The following is a 20255-nucleotide window of genomic DNA, read 5'->3' as shown; positions in this document are numbered from 1 at the left end:
TAAATGTCCATTTCCAATATATTTTATTGGTGAATTCACTCTAAGTCCACCAACATACTAAATGTCCATTTCCAATGTATTGTATTGATGTATTTAAAATAAGACCACCAACATACTAAATGTCCATTTCCAATGTATTCTATTGATGTATTTAATCTAAGTCAACCAACATACTAAATGTCCATTTCCAATTCATTGTATTAATGAATTTAATCTAAGTCCACCAACATACTAAATGTCCATTTCCAATGTATTGTATTGATGTATTTAAAATAAGACCACCAACATACTAAATGTCCATTTCCAATGTATTCTATTGATGTATTTAATCTAAGTCAACCAACATACTAAATGTCCATTTCCAATTTATTGTTTTAATGTATTTAATCTAAGTCCATCAACATATTAAAGGTCCATTTCCAATTTATTATACTGGTCTATTACCCCAGTGTCCACCAACATATTAAATGTCCATTTCCAATTTATTGTATTGATGTATTTAATCTAAGTCCACCAACATACTAAAGGTCCATTTCCAATTTATTGTAATAATGTATTTAATCTAAGTCCACCAACATACTAAATGTCCATTTCCAATTTATTATATTGGTCTATTACCCCTGTGTCCACCAACACATTAAATGTCCAGTTCCAATTTATTGTATTGGTCTATTGTGTCCACCAACATAATAAATGTCCATTTCCAATATATTTTATTGGTGAATTCACTCTAAGTCAACCAACATACTAAATGTCCATTTCCAATTCATTGTATTAATGAATTTAATCTAAATCCACCAACATACTAAATGTCCATTTCCAATGTATTGTATTGATGTATTTAAAATAAGACCACCAACATACTAAATGTCCATTTCAAATGTATTCTATTGATGTATTTAATCTAAGTCAACCAACATACTAAAGGTCCTTTTCCAATATATTTTATTGGTGAATTCACTCTAAGTCAACCAACATACTAAATGTCCATTTCCAATTTATTGTAATAATGTATTTAATCTAAGTCCACCAACATACTAAATGTCCATTTCCAATTTATTATACTGGTCTATTACCCCTGTGTCCACCAACACATTAAATGTCCATTTCCAATTTATTGTATTGATGTATTTAATCTAAGTCCACCAACATATTAAAGGTCCATTTCCAATATATTTTATTGGTGAATTCACTCTAAGTCAACCAACATACTAAATGTCCATTTCCAATTTATTGTATTGGTCTATTACCCTTGTGTCCACTAACATACTAAATGTCCATTTCCAATGTATTGTATTGGTCTGTTGTGTCCACCAACATATTTAATGTCCATTTCCAATTTATTGTATTAATGAATTTAATCTAAGTCCACCAGCATACTAAATGTCCATTTCCAATGTATTGTATTGATGTATTTAATCTAAGTCAACCAACATACTACATGTCCATTTCCAATTTATTGTATTAATGTATTTAATCTAAGTCCATCAACATATTAAAGGTCCATTTCCAATTTATTATACTGGTCTATTACCCCTGTGTCCACCAACACATTAAATGTCCATTTCCAATTTATTGTATTGATGTATTTAATCTAAGTCCACCAACATACTAAAGGTCCATTTCCAATATATTTTATTGGTGTATTCAGTCTAAGTCAACCAACGTTGTATTGATGTATTTAATCTAAGTCCATTAACATACTAAAGGTCCATTTCCAATATATTTTATTGGTGAATTCACTCTAAGTCAACCAACATACTAAATATCCATTTCCAATTTATTGTATTAATGTATTTAATCTAAGTCCATCAACATATTAAAGGTCCATTTCCAATTTATTATATTGGTCTATTACCCCTGTGTCCACCAACACATTAAATGTCCAGTTCCAATTTATTGTATTGGTCTATTGTGTCCACCAACATACTAAATGTCCATTTCCAATTTATTATAATGGTCTATTACCCTTGTGTCCAGTAACATACTAAATGTCCATTTCAAATTCATTGTATTGTTGTATTCACTCTAAGTCCATCAATATACTAAAGGTCTATTTCCAATTTATTATATTGGTCTATTAACCCTGTGTCCACCAACATACTAAAGGTCCATTTCCAATTTATTGTATTGGTCTATTGTGTCCACCAACATACTAAATGTCCATTTCCAATTTATTTTATTGGTCTATTACCCTTGTGTCCAGTAACATACTAAATGTCCATTTCAAATTCATTGTATTGTTGTATTCACTCTAAGTCCATCAATATACTAAAGGTCTATTTCCAATTTATTATATTGGTCTATTACCCCTGTGTCCACCAACATACTAAAGGTCCATTTCCAATTTATTGTATTAATGTATTTAATCTAAGTCCACCAACATACTAAATGTCCATTTCCAATTTATTATATTGGTCTATTACCCCTGTGTCCACCAACACATTAAATGTCCAGTTCCAATTTATTGTATTGGTCTATTGTGTCCACCAACATACTAAATGTCCATTTCCAATTTATTGTATTAATGTATTTAATCTAAGTCCATCAACATATTAAAGGTCCATTTCCAATTTATTATACTGGTCTATTACCCCTGTGTCCACCAACACATTAAATGTCCAGTTCCAATTTATTGTATTGGTCTATTGTGTCCACCAACATACTAAATGTCCATTTCCAATTTATTGTATTGGTCTATTACCCTTGTGTCCACTAACATACTAAATGTCTATTTCAAATTCATTGTATTGTTGTATTCACTCTAAGTCCATCAATATATTAAAGGTCTATTTCCAATTTATTATATTGGTCTATTACTCCTGTGTCCACCAACATACTAAATGTCCATTTCCCATGTATTGTATTGATGTATTTAATCTAAGTCAACCAACATACTAAATGTCCATTTCCAATTCATTGTATTAATGAATTTAATCTAAGTCCACCAACATACTAAATGTCCATTTCCAATGTATTGTATTGATGTATTTAAAATAAGACCACCAACATACTAAATGTCCATTTCCAATGTATTCTATTGATGTATTTAATCTAAGTCAACCAACATACTAAATGTCCATTTCCAATTCATTGTATTAATGAATTTAATCTAAGTACACCAACATACTAAATGTCCATTTCCAATGTATTGTATTGATGTATTTAAAATAAGACCACCAACATACTAAATGTCCATTTCCAATGTATTCTATTGATATATTTAATCTAAGTCAACCAACATACTAAATGTCCATTTCCAATTCATTGTATTAATGAATTTAATCTAAGTCCACCAACATACTAAATGTCCATTTCCAATGTATTATATTGATGTATTTAAAATAAGACCACCAACATACTAAATGTCCATTTCCAATGTATTGTATTGATGTATTTAAAATAAGACCACCAACATACTAAATGTCCATTTCCAATGTATTCTATTGATGTATTTAATCTAAGTCAACCAACATACTAAATGTCCATTTCCAATTCATTGTATTAATGAATTTAATCTAAGTCCACCAACATACTAAATGTCCATTTCCAATGTATTGTATTGATGTATTTAAAATAAGACCACCAACATACTAAATGTCCATTTCCAATGTATTGTATTGATGTATTTAAAATAAGACCACCAACATACTAAATGTCCATTTCCAATGTATTCTATTGATGTATTTAATCTAAGTCAACCAACATACTAAATGTCCATTTCCAATTTATTGTATTAATGTATTTAATCTAAGTCCATCAACATATTAAAGGTCCATTTCCAATTTATTATACTGGTCTATTACCCCTGTGTCCACCAACACATTAAATGTCCAATTCCAATTTATTGTATTGATGTATTTAATCTAAGTCCACCAACATACTAAAGGTCCATTTCCAATATATTTTATTGGTGAATTCACTCTAAGTCAACCAACATACTAAATGTCCATTTCCAATTTATTGTAATAATGTATTTAATCTAAGTCCACCAACATACTAAATGTCCATTTCCAATTCATTATATTGGTCTATTACCCCTGTGTCCACCAACACATTAAATGTCCAGTTCCAATTTATTGTATTGGTCTATTGTGTCCACCAACATACTAAATGTCCATTTCCAATTTATTGTTTTAATGTATTTAATCTAAGTCCATCAACATATTAAAGGTCCATTTCCAATTTATTATACTGGTCTATTACCCCAGTGTCCACCAACATATTAAATGTCCATTTCCAATTTATTGTATTGATGTATTTAATCTAAGTCCACCAACATACTAAAGGTCCATTTCCAATTTATTGTAATAATGTATTTAATCTAAGTCCACCAACATACTAAATGTCCATTTCCAATTTATTATATTGGTCTATTACCCCTGTGTCCACCAACACATTAAATGTCCAGTTCCAATTTATTGTATTGGTCTATTGTGTCCACCAACATAATAAATGTCCATTTCCAATATATTTTATTGGTGAATTCACTCTAAGTCAACCAACATACTAAATGTCCATTTCCAATTCATTGTATTAATGAATTTAATCTAAATCCACCAACATACTAAATGTCCATTTCCAATGTATTGTATTGATGTATTTAAAATAAGACCACCAACATACTAAATGTCCATTTCAAATGTATTCTATTGATGTATTTAATCTAAGTCAACTAACATACTAAAGGTCCTTTTCCAATATATTTTATTGGTGAATTCACTCTAAGTCAACCAACATACTAAATGTCCATTTCCAATTTATTGTAATAATGTATTTAATCTAAGTCCACCAACATACTAAATGTCCATTTCCAATTTATTATACTGGTCTATTACCCCTGTGTCCACCAACACATTAAATGTCCATTTCCAATTTATTGTATTGATGTATTTAATCTAAGTCCACCAACATATTAAAGGTCCATTTCCAATATATTTTATTGGTGAATTCACTCTAAGTCAACCAACATACTAAATGTCCATTTCCAATGTATTGTATTGGTCTATTACCGTTGTGTCCACTAACATACTAAATGTCCATTTCCAATGTATTGTATTGGTCTATTGTGTCCACCAACATATTTAATGTCCATTTCCAATTTATTGTATTAATGAATTTAATCTAAGTCCACCAGCATACTAAATGTCCATTTCCAATGTATTGTATTGATGTATTTAATCTAAGTCAACCAACATACTAAATGTCCATTTCCAATTTATTGTATTAATGTATTTAATCTAAGTCCATCAACATATTAAAGGTCCATTTCCAATTTATTATACTGGTCTATTACCCCTGTGTCCACCAACACATTAAATGTCCATTTCCAATTTATTGTATTGATGTATTTAATCTAAGTCCACCAACATACTAAAGGTCCATTTCCAATATATTTTATTGGTGTATTCAGTCTAAGTCAACCAACGTTGTATTGATGTATTTAATCTAAGTCCATTAACATACTAAAGGTCCATTTCCAATATATTTTATTGGTGAATTCACTCTAAGTCAACCAACATACTAAATATCCATTTCCAATTTATTGTATTAATGTATTTAATCTAAGTCCATCAACATATTAAAGGTCCATTTCCAATTTATTATACTGGTCTATTACCCCTGTGTCCACCAACACATTAAATGTCCAATTCCAATTTATTGTATTGATGTATTTAATCTAAGTCCACCAACATACTAAAGGTCCATTTCCAATATATTTTATTGGTGAATTCACTCTAAGTCAACCAACATACTAAATGTCCATTTCCAATTTATTGTAATAATGTATTTAATCTAAGTCCACCAACATACTAAATGTCCATTTCCAATTCATTATATTGGTCTATTACCCCTGTGTCCACCAACACATTAAATGTCCAGTTCCAATTTATTGTATTGGTCTATTGTGTCCACCAACATACTAAATGTCCATTTCCAATATATTTTATTGGTGAATTTACTCTAAGTCAACCAACATACTAAATGTCCATTTCCAATTTATTGTATTAATGTATTTAATCTAAGTCCATCAACATATTAAAGGTCCATTTCCAATTTATTATACTGGTCTATTACCCCTGTGTCCACCAACACATTAAATGTCCATTTCCAATTTATTGTTTTGATGTATTTAATCTAAGTCCACCAACATACTAAAGGTCCATTTCCAATATATTTTATTGGTGAATTCACTCTAAGTCAACCAACATACTAAATGTCCATTTCCAATTCATTGTATTAATGAATTTAATCTAAATCCACCAACATACTAAATGTCCATTTCCAATGTATTGTATTGATGTATTTAAAATAAGACCACCAACATACTAAATGTCCATTTCAAATGTATTCTATTGATGTATTTAATCTAAGTCAACCAACATACTAAAGGTCCTTTTCCAATATATTTTATTGGTGAATTCACTCTAAGTCAACCAACATACTAAATGTCCATTTCCAATTTATTGTATTAATGTATTTAATCTAAGTCCACCAACATACTAAATGTCCATTTCCAATTTATTATATTGGTCTATTACCCCTGTGTCCACCAACACATTAAATGTCCATTTCCAATTTATTGTATTGGTCTATTGTGTCCACCAACATACTAAATGTCCATTTCCAATATATTTTATTGGTGAATTCACTCTACGTCAACCAACATACTAAATGTCCATTTCCAATTTATTGTATTAATGTATTTAATCTAAGTCCACCAACATACAAAATGTCCATTTCCAATTCATTATATTGGTCTATTACCCCTGTGTCCACCAACACATTAAATGTCCAGTTCCAATTTATTGTATTGGTCTATTGTGTCCACCAACATACTAAATGTCCATTTCCAATATATTTTATTGGTGAATTCACTCTAAGTCAACCAACATACTAAATGTCCATTTCCAATTTATTGTATTAATGTATTTAATCTAAGTCCATCAACATATTAAAGGTCCATTTCCAATTTATTATACTGGTCTATTACCCCTGTGTCCATCAACACATTAAATGTCCATTTCCAATTTATTGTATTGATGTATTTAATCTAAGACCTTCAACATACTAAAGGTCCATTTCCAATATATTTTATTGGTGAATTCACTCTAAGTCAACCAACATACTAAATGTCCATTTCCAATTTATTGTAATAATGTATTTAATCTAAGTCCACCAACATACTAAATGTCCATTTCCAATTTATTATATTGGTCTATTACCCCTGTGTCCACCAACACATTAAATGTCCAGTTCCAATTTATTGTATTGGTCTATTGTGTCCACCAACATACTAAATGTCAATTTCCAATATATTTTATTGGTGAATTCACTCTAAGTCAACCAACATACTAAATGTCCATTTCCAATTTATTGTATTAATGTATTTAATCTAAGTCCACGAACATACTAAATGTCCATTTCCAATGTATTGTATTGATGTATTTAAAATAAGACCACCAACATACTAAATGTCCATTTCCAATGTATTCTATTGATGTATTTAATCTAAGTCAACCAACATACTAAATGTCCATTTCCAATTCATTGTATTAATGAATTTAATCTAAGTCCACCAACATACTAAATGTCCATTTCCAATTCATTATATTGGTCTATTACCCCTGTGTCCACCAACACATTAAATGTCCAGTTCCAATTTATTGTATTGGTCTATTGTGTCCACCAACATACTAAATGACCATTTCCAATATATTTTATTGGTGAATTCACTCTAAGTCAACCAACATACTAAATGTCCATTTCCAATTTATTGTATTAATGTATTTAATCTAAGTCCATCAACATATTAAAGGTCCATTTCCAATTTATTATACTGGTCTATTACCCCTGTGTCCACCAACACATTAAATGTCCATTTTCAATTTATTGTATTGATGTATTTAATCTAAGTCCACCAACATACTAAAGGTCCATTTCCAATTTATTGTATTAAATGACTGTCCACGAACCATGTATTTGCCACCATTCAAATAAATTGTACGTGGGCACTTCCTAGAAGACGGCACAAAAGTGCCCACGAGCAATTTATTTGAATGGTGGAAAATACATGCTTCGTGGACGGTCATTTATATGGGTTTTCTTGCTATTTGCATGCAAATTTATCAATAAATCATCAAGAATATCACTCAAAGTCATCAATGGATCCCATTTATGCAACTTACATCTCAAAATATTGTATAATTCGCTAAAAAATGACTGTCCACGAAGCATATATTTGCCACCATTCAAATAAATTGTACGTGGGCACTTTTTACAAGACGGCACAAATGTGCCCACGTGCAATTTATTTGAATGGTGGAAAATACATGGTTCGTGGACGGTCAATTATATGGCTTTTCTAGCTATTTGCATGCACAATTACCAATAAATCATCAAGAATATCACTCAAAATCAACAATGGAACCCATTTATGCAACTTACATCTCAAAATATTGAATATTTCGGAAAAAAATGACTGTCCACGAACACTGTATTTGAATTCCATTAAATAAGCTGCAGATGGGACCTTCCTTTTGGACTTTGACATTTTTTGAGGAAAAATTGCCACACTCTTTATTTATATGACTTTAGTAGCATGTATATGAAATATTATCAATAAAACACCCTGTATAGCACTCAACATACTCAATGGAACCCACTTATGGAACTTCCAACACTTTAAAATGTATAATTAGCTAAAGAATGGCTGTCCACGAACCATGTATTTGCCACCATTCAAATAAATTGTACGTGGGCACTTCCTACAAGACGGCACAAAAGTGCCCACGTGCAATTTATTTGAATGGTGAGAAATACATGGTTCATGGACAATCATTTATATGGCTTTTCTTGCTATTTTTATGCAAAATGATCAATAAATCATCAAGTATTTCACTCAAAATAATCAATGGAACCCATTTATGCAACTTACATCTCAAAATATTGTATATTTTGCTTAAAAATGACTGTCCACGAACCATGTATTTTCCACCATTCAAATAAATTGTAGGTGGGCACTTCCCACAAGACGGCACAAAAGTGCCCACTTTCAATTTATTTGAATGGTGAGAAATACATGGTTCGTGGACGATCATTTATATGGCTTTTCATGCTATTTTTATGCAAAATGTTCAATAAATCATCAAGTATTTCACTCAAAATAATCAATGGATCCCATTTATGCAACTTACATCTCAAAATATTGTATATTTCGCTAAAAAATTATTGTCCTCGAAGCATGTATTTGCCACCATTCAAATAAATTGTACGTGGGCACTTCCCACAGGAATGCACAAAAGTGCCCACGTGCAATTTATTTGAATGGTGAGAAATACATGGTTCGTGGACAATCATTTATATGGCTTTTCTAGTTCTTTGCATGCAAAATGATCAATAAATCATCAAGAATATCACTCAAAATCATCAATGGAACCCATTTATGCAACTTACATCTCAAAATATTGTATATTTTGCTAAAAAAATACTGTCCACAAACCATGTATTTTCCACCATTCAAATAAATTGTAGGTGGGCACTTCCCACAAGACGGCACAAAAGTGCCCACGTGCAATTTATTTGAATGGTGAGAAATACATGGTTCGTGGACGATCATTTATATGGCTTTTCATGCTATTTTTATGCAAAATGTTCAATAAATCATCAAGTATTTCACTCAAAATAATCAATGGAACCCATTTATGCAACTTACATCTCAAAATATTGTATATTTCGCTAAAAAATTATTGTCCACGAAGCATGTATTTGCCACCATTCAAATAAATTGTAGGTGGGCACTTCCCACAGGAATGCACAAAAGTGCCCACGTGCAATTTATTTGAATGGTGAGAAATACATGGTTCGTGGACAATCATTTACATGGCTTTTCTAGTTCTTTGCATGCAAAATGATCAATAAATCATCAAGAATATCACTCAAAATCATCAATGGAACCCATTTATGCAACTTACATCTCAAAATATTGTATATTTTGCTAAAAAAATACTGTCCACGAACCATGTATTTTCCACCATTCAAATAAATTGTAGGTGGGCACTTCCCACAAGACGGCACAAAAGTGCCCACTTTCAATTTATTTGAATGGTGAGAAATACATGGTTCGTGGACGATCATTTATATGGCTTTTCATGCTATTTTTATGCAAAATGATCAATAAATCATCAAGTATTTCACTCAAAATAATCAATGGAACCCATTTATGCAACTTACATCTCAAAATATTGTATATTTTGCTTAAAAATGACTGTCCACGAACCATGTATTTGCCACCATTCAAATAAATTGTAGGTGGGCACTTCCCACAAGAATGCACAAAAGTGCCCACGTGCAATTTATTTGAATGGTGAGAAATACATGGTTCGTGGACAATCATTTATATGGCTTTTCTAGTTCTTTGCATGCAAAATGATCAATAAATCATCAAGAATATCACTCAAAATCATCAATGGAACCCATTTATGCAACTTACATCTCAAAATATTGTATATTTTGCTTAAAAATGACTGTCCACGAACCATGTATTTGCCACCATTCAAATAAATTGTAGGTGGGCACTTCCCACAAGACGGCATAAAAATGCCCACATGCAATTTATTTGAATGGTGGCAAATACATGGTTCGTGGACGGTCATTTGTATGGCTTTTCTTGCTATATGCATGTAATATTATCCATCAAACACCCTGCATAGCACTCCACATACTCAATGAAACCCATTTGAGCAAGTTACAACTCATAATACTGTGTAATTTGCATTAAAGTGATTGTCAATGAACCCTGTATTTGAATTCCATTAAATTAGCTGCAGATGGGACCTTACTTTTGAACTTTGACATTTTTTGAGGAAAAATTGCCACACTTTGTATTTATATGACTTTAGTAGCAAGCATATGAAATATTATCAATAAAACACCCTGTATAGCACTCAACATACTCATTGGAACCCACTAATGCAACATACAACTCTTTAAAATGTATAATTAGCTAAAAATTGGCTGTCCACGAACCATGTGTTTGCCACCATTCAAATAAATTGTACGTGGTCACCTCCTTACAAGAATAAGGAAAAAGACAGAAGTGCCCATGTACAATTTATTTGCATTGTCTGAAATAGTGACTTGGTGGACACCTGTTTTTAATGTGTGGGATAGAACCATTCACTAAATATCATATTTAGGTGAGTGTTTGAACCCCCTGAACAACATACACTCTTCGAAACCTCAAAATTCGACCATCCACGAACCAACTAAATTTTTGAATGGGATAAATTGTACGTGGGATCTCCATAACTCCAGACTGGGATGACTTAAACACTTCAGACCTGCACTCCTATGCTCATCTCAGTCTCCTCTATCTATGGTATGAATTTCAAGAAGATTGGAGAATGTCAAAAATTTCGTCCGAGGTTTTTTGGGACGAAATTTTTGACTTCCTCCGATCCCCTCGAAATTCATACCATAGATAGAGGAGACTGAGATGAGCACCGAAGTACCAGTTTCAACTTCCTAGCCAAATTCAGAGCTGAGATATGCAAATCCCACGTACAATTTATCCCACTCATAATTTTAGGTGGTTCGTGGACAGATGAATTTTGAGGTTTTGAAGGGTGCATGTTGTTCAGGGGGTTCAAACACTCACCTAAATATGATATTTAGTGAATGAATCTATCCCACACATTAAAAACAGATGTCCACCAAGTGACTATTTCAGGCAATGCACATAAATTGTACGGGGCTCCGCTATGGCCCGCACCACATATGATGCGGGCCATAGCGAGAATTGACAGCCGGATTCTAAGTCCAGCGAGGGTGGGTTTCCAGGGGGCGCCCCGGGGGACCGTGCTAGGAGCGCGTTTCGGAGCGTTTGGAGTCGACTGGTATAGGTGTGTGGGGAGGTTTTTGGGGGGCCCATGGCAGGCTTGGGGTCAGGCCTTAGAGATACAGGGATAAAAACCACCACGCTCATGTGGGATTGCACAAAGACATAACCTTTGCCGGGAAGGTGGCAGAGGCACGAAACCGAGTCCTATGCCCCCATTTTCGAGGGCGCTCTTTCCAATGGCGTCTCTCCGAGGTCGGCAAGTGCCTCGACCTGATTGGCCCTCGTAAGAAGTGCCATTTACGTCTTAGAGACTCGGCACCAAGTCGATTGGTACTGGTCTCTATATGACTTTAGTAGCATGTAAATGAAACATTATCAATAATCAGCCTGTATAACACTCAACATACTCAATAGAACCCACTTAAGCAACTTACAACTCTTTAAAATGTATAATTAGCAAAAGAATGGCTGTCCACGAAGCATGTATTTGCCACCATTCAATTCAATTGTACGTGGGCACATCCTACAAGAATAAGCAAAAAGACAGAAGTGCCCATGTACAATTTATTTGCATTGCCTGAAATAGTCACTTGGTGGACATCTGTTTTTAATGTGTGGGATAGATTCATTCACTAAATATCAAATTTAGGTGACTGTATGACACCCGCTGAACAACATGCACCCTTCAAAACCTCAAAATGCGACTGTCCACGAACCAACTAAATTTCTGAGTGGGATAAATTGTACGTGGGATCTCCATAACTCCAGACTGGGATGACTTAATCACTTCAGACCTGCACTCCTATGCTCATCTCAGTCTCCTCTATCTATGGTATGAATTTCAAGAAGATTGGAGAATGTCAAAAATTTCGTCCGAAAAAACCCGGTACCCCTTTGGGTTTTTTGGGACGAAATTTTTGACTTTCTCCGATCCCCTCGAAATTCATACCATAGATAGAGGAGACTGAGATGAGCACCGAAGTACCAGTTTCAACTTCCTAGCCAAATTCAGAGCTGAGATATGCAAATCCCACGTACAATTTATCCCATTCATAATTTTAGGTGGTTCGTGGACGGACGAATTTTGAGGTTTTGAAGGGTGCATGTTGTTCAGGGGGGTTCAAACACTCACCTAAATATGATATTTAGTGAATGAATCTATCCCACACATTAAAAACAGATGTCCACCAAGTGACTATTTCAGGCAATGCAAATAAATTGTACGGGGCTCCGCTATGGCCCGCACCACATATGATGCGGGCCATAGCGAGAATTGACAGCCGGATTCTAAGTCCAGCGAGGGTGGGTTTCCAGGGGGCGCCCCGGGGGACCGTGCTAGGAGCGCGTTTCGGAGCGTTTGGAGTCGACTGGTATAGGTGTGTGGGGAGGTTTTTGGGGGGCCCATGGCAGGCTTGGGGTCAGGCCTTAGAGATACAGGGATAAAAACCACCACGCTCATGTGGGATTGCACAAAGACATAACCTTTGCCGGGAAGGTGGCAGAGGCACGAAACCGAGTCCTACGCCCCCATTTTCGAGGGCGCTCTTTCCAATGGCGTCTCTCCGAGGTCGGCAAGTGCCTCGACCTGATTGGCCCTCGTAAGAAGTGCCATTTACGTCTTAGAGACTCGGCACCAAGTCGATTGGTACTGGTCTCTATATGACTTTAGTAGCATGTAAATGAAACATTATCAATAATCAGCCTGTATATCACTCAACATACTCAATAGAACCCACTTAAGCAACTTACAACTCTTTAAAATGTATAATTAGCAAAAGAATGGCTGTCCACGAACCATGTATTTGCCACCATTCAATTCAAATGTACGTGGGCACTTCCTGTGTGACCTGGTGAAAATAACCTTCAATTTTACGATAAGAACTAGGGGCTTCGAGTACTTCATCTTTGTGCTCTCATAAACAACTTATTTAAATTTAGCGTCCCTCAGAGTTTGGGAAGTAATTAAAAAAATATCAAGAAAAATATTAAAGAAAAATAACTGTCACTTTTCGTTCACAAGTCGTCCAATTAAGCGCTTAACGACGTCATTCAAACTTAAAACTTTGCACACTGTCTATGGAGCCCCTGAGAAGATATAGATTTCAAATTGGAGTCATTTAGCACTTTCTTTAGGGTGTCCACGAAACACCTATAGAAACGAATGGAATAAATTGCTCGTGGGATGCACCCTGGCAGCGTGCCCAGAGGTCCCAGAGACCCCAAATGTCACACGCTGACACGTCGCGTGCCCCTTATCGACATACTAAGGGGACTAAAGCCTAGGCTGAACAACAACATTTTTCATTGTTTTCAATAGATCTCCCTGCTTGTCATAGGAATCAATGAGACAGCCTGCCCTGTAGGCCCATGTGCATCAGTACATTCATCAGAGGTTTTAATACTTAGCAAGCACCTGCGGCCTCCAAGTTCTAGATCCTGATTTGGGGGCCCCTGACGGTCGAGGATCTGAAATTTCAAGATCCTGTGGCCTTTGGGACCCCCTTTTCTAGGCGGCCCACTTGACCATTAAACCAATGCAGTTCCATAGGTGCTTCGTGGACCGCCTTAAATTAGGTGCTAAGACCTGGGGGCTTCGAAAGCTTCATCGTAGGGCCCTTAGTAACAACATATTATAAAGCCGTGTCCCTCAGAGTTTGGGAAGCACTTTAAAAAAAATCAAGAAAAATATTAAAGGAAAAATAACTGTCACTTTAGGTGCACAAGTCAGCCAATTAAGCACTTAACGAAGTCATTCAGACTTCAAACTTTGCACACTGTCTAAGGGGCCCCTGAGAAGATATAGATTTCAAATTGGAGTCATTTGGAGCTTTCTGGGTGTTGTCCACGAAACACTTATAGAAATGAATGGAATAAATTGCAGGTGGAACTTTTCTAGAAAAGTCCTGCAGCCCCCAAATTTCACACGGTGGTAGCCCGATGACCCACGAAAGACATATCGAGAGCATGAGACTCTAATAAAAAGGAAAAGTATTTTTGGCAGTTTATGCAAGATTCTCACACACAGGCCTCTTGCACTCATAGCTTGACAGAGCCTTTTGAGTTAGATTAGAGACAACTAGGGTAGGGTTTGGATGTACGCTCAGGAAGGATCTAGACACCCCAAATTTTAAGGCCTGATTAGGGGGCCGCAGGCGGTCGAGGATCTGAAATTTCAAGGTCCTGAGGCCTTCGGAACCCCCTTTTCTAGACGGCCCACTTGACCATTAAACCAATGCAGGTCCATAGGTGTTTCGTGGACCGCCTGAAATTAGGTGCTAAGACCTGGGGGCTTCGAGTGCTTCATCGCAGGGCCCTTAGAAACAACATATTTAAAAGCCATGTCCCTCAGAGTTTAGGAAGTTTTTAAAAAAAAAATCAAGAATGTATTACAGAAAAATGTCACTTTTCATTCACAAGTCAGCCAATCAAGCACTTAACGGAGCCATTCAGACTTCAAGCTTTGCACAGTGTCTAAGGGGCCCCCCGAGAAGCTCTAGATTTCAAATTGGAGTCATTTGGAGCTTTCTGGGTGTTGTCCACGAAACACCTATAGAAATGAATGGAATAAATTGCAGGTGGAACTTTTCTAGAAAAGTCCTGCAGCCCCCAAATTTCACACGGTGGTAGCCCGATGACCCTCGAAAGACATATCGAGAGCACAAGGCTCTAGAAAAGAGTAATAGTATTTTTGACAGTTTATGCAAGATTCTCACACACAGGCCTCTTGCACTCATAGCTCGACAGAGCCTTTTGAGTTAGATTAGAGACAACTAGGGTAGGGTTTGGATGTACGCTCAGGAAAGATCTAGACACCCCAAATTTTAGGGCCTGATTAGGGGGCCCCAGGCGGTCGAGGATCTCAAATTTCAAGGTCCTGAGGCCTTCGGAACCCCCTTTTCTAGACGGCCCACTTGACCATTAAACCAATGCAGGTCCATAGGTGTTTCGTGGACCGCCTTCAATTAGTTGCTAAGACTTGGGGGCTTCGAATGCTTCATCGTAGGGCCCTTAGAAACAACATATTAAAAGGCTGTGTCCCTCAGAGTTTGGGAAGTACTTTAAAAAAAATCGAGAAAAATATTAAAGAAAAATAACTGTCACTTTTCATTCACAAGTCGTCCAATTAAGCGCTTAACGAAGTCATTCAGACTTCAAACTTTGCACACCGTCTGAGGGGCCCCTGAGAAGCTCTAGATTTCAAATTGGAGTCATTTGGAGCTTTCTGAAGGTTGTCCACGATACACCTATAGAAATGAATGGAATAAATTGCTCGTGGGATGCGCCCTGGCAGCGTGCCCAGATGTCCCAGAGACCCCAAATGTCACACGCTGACACGTCGCGTGCCCCTTATCGACATACTAAGGGGACTAAAGCCTAGGCTGAAAAACAATATTTTTCATTATTTTCAACAGATCTCCCTGCTTGTCATAGGACTCAATGAGACAGCCTGCTCCGTAGGCCCACGTGCCTCAGTACATTCATCAGAAGCTTTAATACTTAGCGAGCACCTGCGGCCTCCAAATTCTAGATCCTGATTTGGGGGCCCCTGACGGTCGAGGATCTCAAATTTCAAGGTCCTGTGGCCTTTGGAACCCCCTTTTCTAGACGGCCCACTTGACCATTAAACCAATGCAGTTCCATAGGTGTTTCGTGGACCGCCTTAAATTAGGTGCTAAGACCTAGGGGCTTCGAATGCTTCATCGTAGGGCCCTTAGAAACAACATATTAAAAAGCTGTGTCCCTCAGAGTTTGGGAAGTATTTTAAAAAAAATCGAGAAAAATATTAAAGGAAAATAACTGTCACTTTTCGTTCACAAGTCAGCCAATTAAGCACTTAACGAAGTCATTCAGACTTCAAACTTTGCACACTGTCTAAGGGGCCCCTGAGAAGATATAGATTTCAAATTGGAGTCATTTGGAGCTTTCTGAGGGGTGTCCACGAAACACCTATAGGAATGGATGGTATAAATTGCACATGGGATGTGCCCTGGCAATGTGCCCAGAGGTCCCAGAGACCCCAAATTTCACATAGTGACCCCTCGTGGGACTCTTGAAGACATACTAAGAGTGCCAAGGATTTCGGTGAAGTACTGGTCGAACGTCAGAAAATGGCTTTAAAGGACTCTGGGCGGGCACAGCAGGCCCCCACGGTGTGCCCCATGATGAAATGTGTTAAAAAATGTAACAAAAAATAATTGGTGTCAGGAACGCATAAAAACACACTTAGAGGGGGCGTGTGGGACGCCTGGGCGCCGCCCGGCACGAATTAGGGCGATGTATGGCATCAGGGGCCACACTGGGGGCAAAGGCATGCCAAAGTGGTATTTAGTGGGTAAGGGGACAGACAGTGGTTCTGTGGACAACAGGAGGCCCATATAGAAGAATAGTGGATAAGGGGTCACAGGAAGTGAGTTCGTGGACAACAGGAAGCCCCTTTACAAGAATAGTGGGTAAGGGGGTCACAGGAAGTGAGTTCGTGGACAACAGGAAGCCCCTTTACAAGAATAGTGGGAAAGGGGTCAAAGGAAGTGAGTTCGTGGACAACAGGAAGCCCCTTTACAAGAATAGTGGATAAGGTGGTTAAAAAGAGGCTCGGTGGACGCTGTTTACATTACTAAATGCCCCGTGGGCAGTAGGGGTCGGTGGACCCACCCCAAAGTGACCATGACAACGCAAGAGTGCCCCTAGAGGTGTCCATACGGCGAGATAAGGGGCAAACCAAACATTACCCCAAAGTAATGGGAAAGTGCCACCTGGCCTACAAGCTAGTGGGCAAGTGGGCGTCCACGTAAGGGGTACGGTCCATCGCACCAACAATGTGTCCAATGGCAATTTAAATGAATAGGGCTTGATCCCACGAACCGACTACATTCCCTTACAAAGGGACGTCACATTATAGCAGGTGGAGCAGTGAAACCAACAAAGTGGAAGAAAATCTCATGCTAATGCATTTGCATTTCTTTACTTACACCAGTGTTCTGACATTTTGGTTGAACAATTCAATGGGCTGACTTGACAAATCCTCAAATGTGTCATAACACAGTGTACAGAAGGGTTAGGGTAAGAGAATGGCAAACTTTCTGGAACCAAATTCAGAATAGGTAACAGGTCTCAGAATAGGTATCTGGTGTCAGAATAGGTATCTGATTCCAAAGAATTATCTCTAAAAATAAGTAGAGTGCCTATGTGCTGCTGTTTATGTGTTTAACAATTCCCACTAACAGATATGTCTCTCCTTGTAAAGTATGAGGCACATGCTATTGATTGCCACCTATTAACCCAAATAATGGCTATTCACCTGTCCCTCTAGTGCAATTAAGTAGTGCATTTGGCTCTTAACCAAAAGTCTGGTTGTTCAAGCCCACCCATGGAGGATGAGAGCTTTTAATTGCTACAAAATGCGTAGCCTGAGCATTGGGACATCACCTTATTGCAGGTGGAGTAGTGAAACCAGCAAACTGGAACACCAAAGAAGTATCTCTAAATACCAAATTAGCTATTGTCACAAGTATGTGCAAACTCCATCTCCCAGCCATGCAAAACACTCTCTAACTAGAGAGAACGGCAACATTTCTGGGAACTTATTCAGAAATTCAGAACAGGTAACAGGTCTCCAGCTTTCTGCTTCCATAGAAGTATCTCTAAAAATAAGCAAAGTGCTAAGGTGCTGCTGTTTATGTGTTTAAGAATCCCCCCTAACCAATCTCTCACTCCAAGTCTCTTTTCAAACCTGTCACATATGAGACACATGCCATTGATTGTTGCATAATAATCCAGAAGTCGGCAACTTGTGTGTCTCTGTGGCGCAATTGGTTAGCTTGTTCGGCTGTTAACCGAAAGGATGGTAGTTTAACCCCACCCAGGGATGAAGAGAGCTTTCAATTGCCACAAAAGGCATAGCCTGAGCAAAGGGATGTCACATTATAGCAGGTGAAGCAGCGAAACCAACAAAGTGCAAGAAAATCTCATGCTAATGCATATCTTTACTTAAACAAATGTTCTGACATTTTGGTTGAACAGTTCAATGGACTGACTTAACAAATCCTCAAATGTGTCATCACACAGTGTATAGAAGGGTTAGGTTAAGAGAACGGCAACATTTCTGGAACCAAATTCAGAATAGGTAACAGGTCTCAGAATAGGTATCTGGTCTCAGAATAGGTATCTGCTTCCAAAGAATTATCTCTAAAAATAAGCAGAGTGCTTATGTGCTGCTGTTTATGTGTTTAACAATCCCCACTAACAGATATGTCTCTCCTTGTCATGTATGAGGCACATGCAATTGATTGCCACTTCATAACCCAAATGGTGGCTATTCACCTGTCTCTCTAGTGCAATTCAGTAGTGCATTTGGCTGTTAACCAAAAGTCTGGTGGGTCAAGCCCACCCATCGATGTAGAGAGCTTTTAATTGCTACAAAAAGCATAGCCAGAGCATTGAGACATCACCTTATTGCAGGTGGAGTAGTGAAACCAGCAAAGTGGCAGAAAATCTCATTTGCATTTCTTTAAACATACCAATGTTCTGACATTTTGGTTGAACAATTACTGCACTGACTTGACAAATCCTCAAATGTGTCAACACAGAATTGTGGAATGACAAATGCCAGACAAACAAAAAAAAGTAAATCTTACCCATCCCTAGTCTTAAACTCAACTTTTCTTTGGAAGATCCTATTGTCAGACACCTGTGAATTGGGAGGGTTAATTTCAGGCATGTATTTTGAAGATTTACAAATAAAAGATATCACACAGAAATAAAATCTGAAGGCCTGGCTAGCTCAGTCGGTAGAGCATGAGACTCTTACTCTCAGGGTCGTGGGTTCAAGCCCCACGTTGGGCGTAACTATTAGCTATTGTCACAAGTATGTGTAAATTCCATCTCCCAGCCATGGAAAACACTCTCTAACTAGAGAGAAGGGCAACATTTCTGGTAACAAGATCAGATTACTTAACAGGTCTCAGAATAGGTATCTGCTTCCAAAGAATTATCTCTAAAAATAAGCAGAGTGCTTATGTGCTGCTGTTTATGTGTTTAACAATCCCCACTAACAGATATGTCTCTCCTTGTCATGTATGAGGCACATGCTATTGATTGCCACCTCATAACCCAGAAGGTGGCTATTCACCTGTCGGTGCCGTGCTACGAGCTTTCAAAAACTGAAAGCATTTACATGCAGTCTTGCAGCCAACCGCTGGATGGCGCCACCACGTTCCAACTCAGGCTTATTGCAGTGGGCTCCCTCTCCATTCAAATAAACCACAGGTGGGGTCTTTTTTGGGGGAAGGTGGGGGCTGACCACGAAAACCCTATAGGGCCAAATGCCCACTTTATTGCATCACTTCCCCCTCGGGGTGCCAAGGACCGCCCCAATGACCCACGTAGCCACTAAACGGCCCCTTACAAGCTATTT

At 37.1% G+C, this 20255-nt stretch overlaps 1 non-coding gene across 1 annotated transcript; it reads left to right on the top strand.

The window, feature by feature from the left end:
- The first annotated feature begins 19611 nt into the window (after window positions 1-19611).
- trnak-cuu (transfer RNA lysine (anticodon CUU)) lies at window positions 19612-19684 on the top strand. Its single transcript has one exon. It is a non-coding gene; the product is annotated as a tRNA-Lys (tRNA).
- Window positions 19685-20255: the final 571 nt, after the last annotated feature.

The sequence above is a fragment of the Myxocyprinus asiaticus genome, unplaced genomic scaffold (assembly GCF_019703515.2).
Source record: "Myxocyprinus asiaticus isolate MX2 ecotype Aquarium Trade unplaced genomic scaffold, UBuf_Myxa_2 HiC_scaffold_62, whole genome shotgun sequence".
NCBI lineage: Eukaryota > Metazoa > Chordata > Actinopteri > Cypriniformes > Catostomidae > Myxocyprinus > Myxocyprinus asiaticus.
Note: the sequence above shows the minus strand (reverse complement) of the source record. Positions and strands in the feature narration are given on the sequence as shown.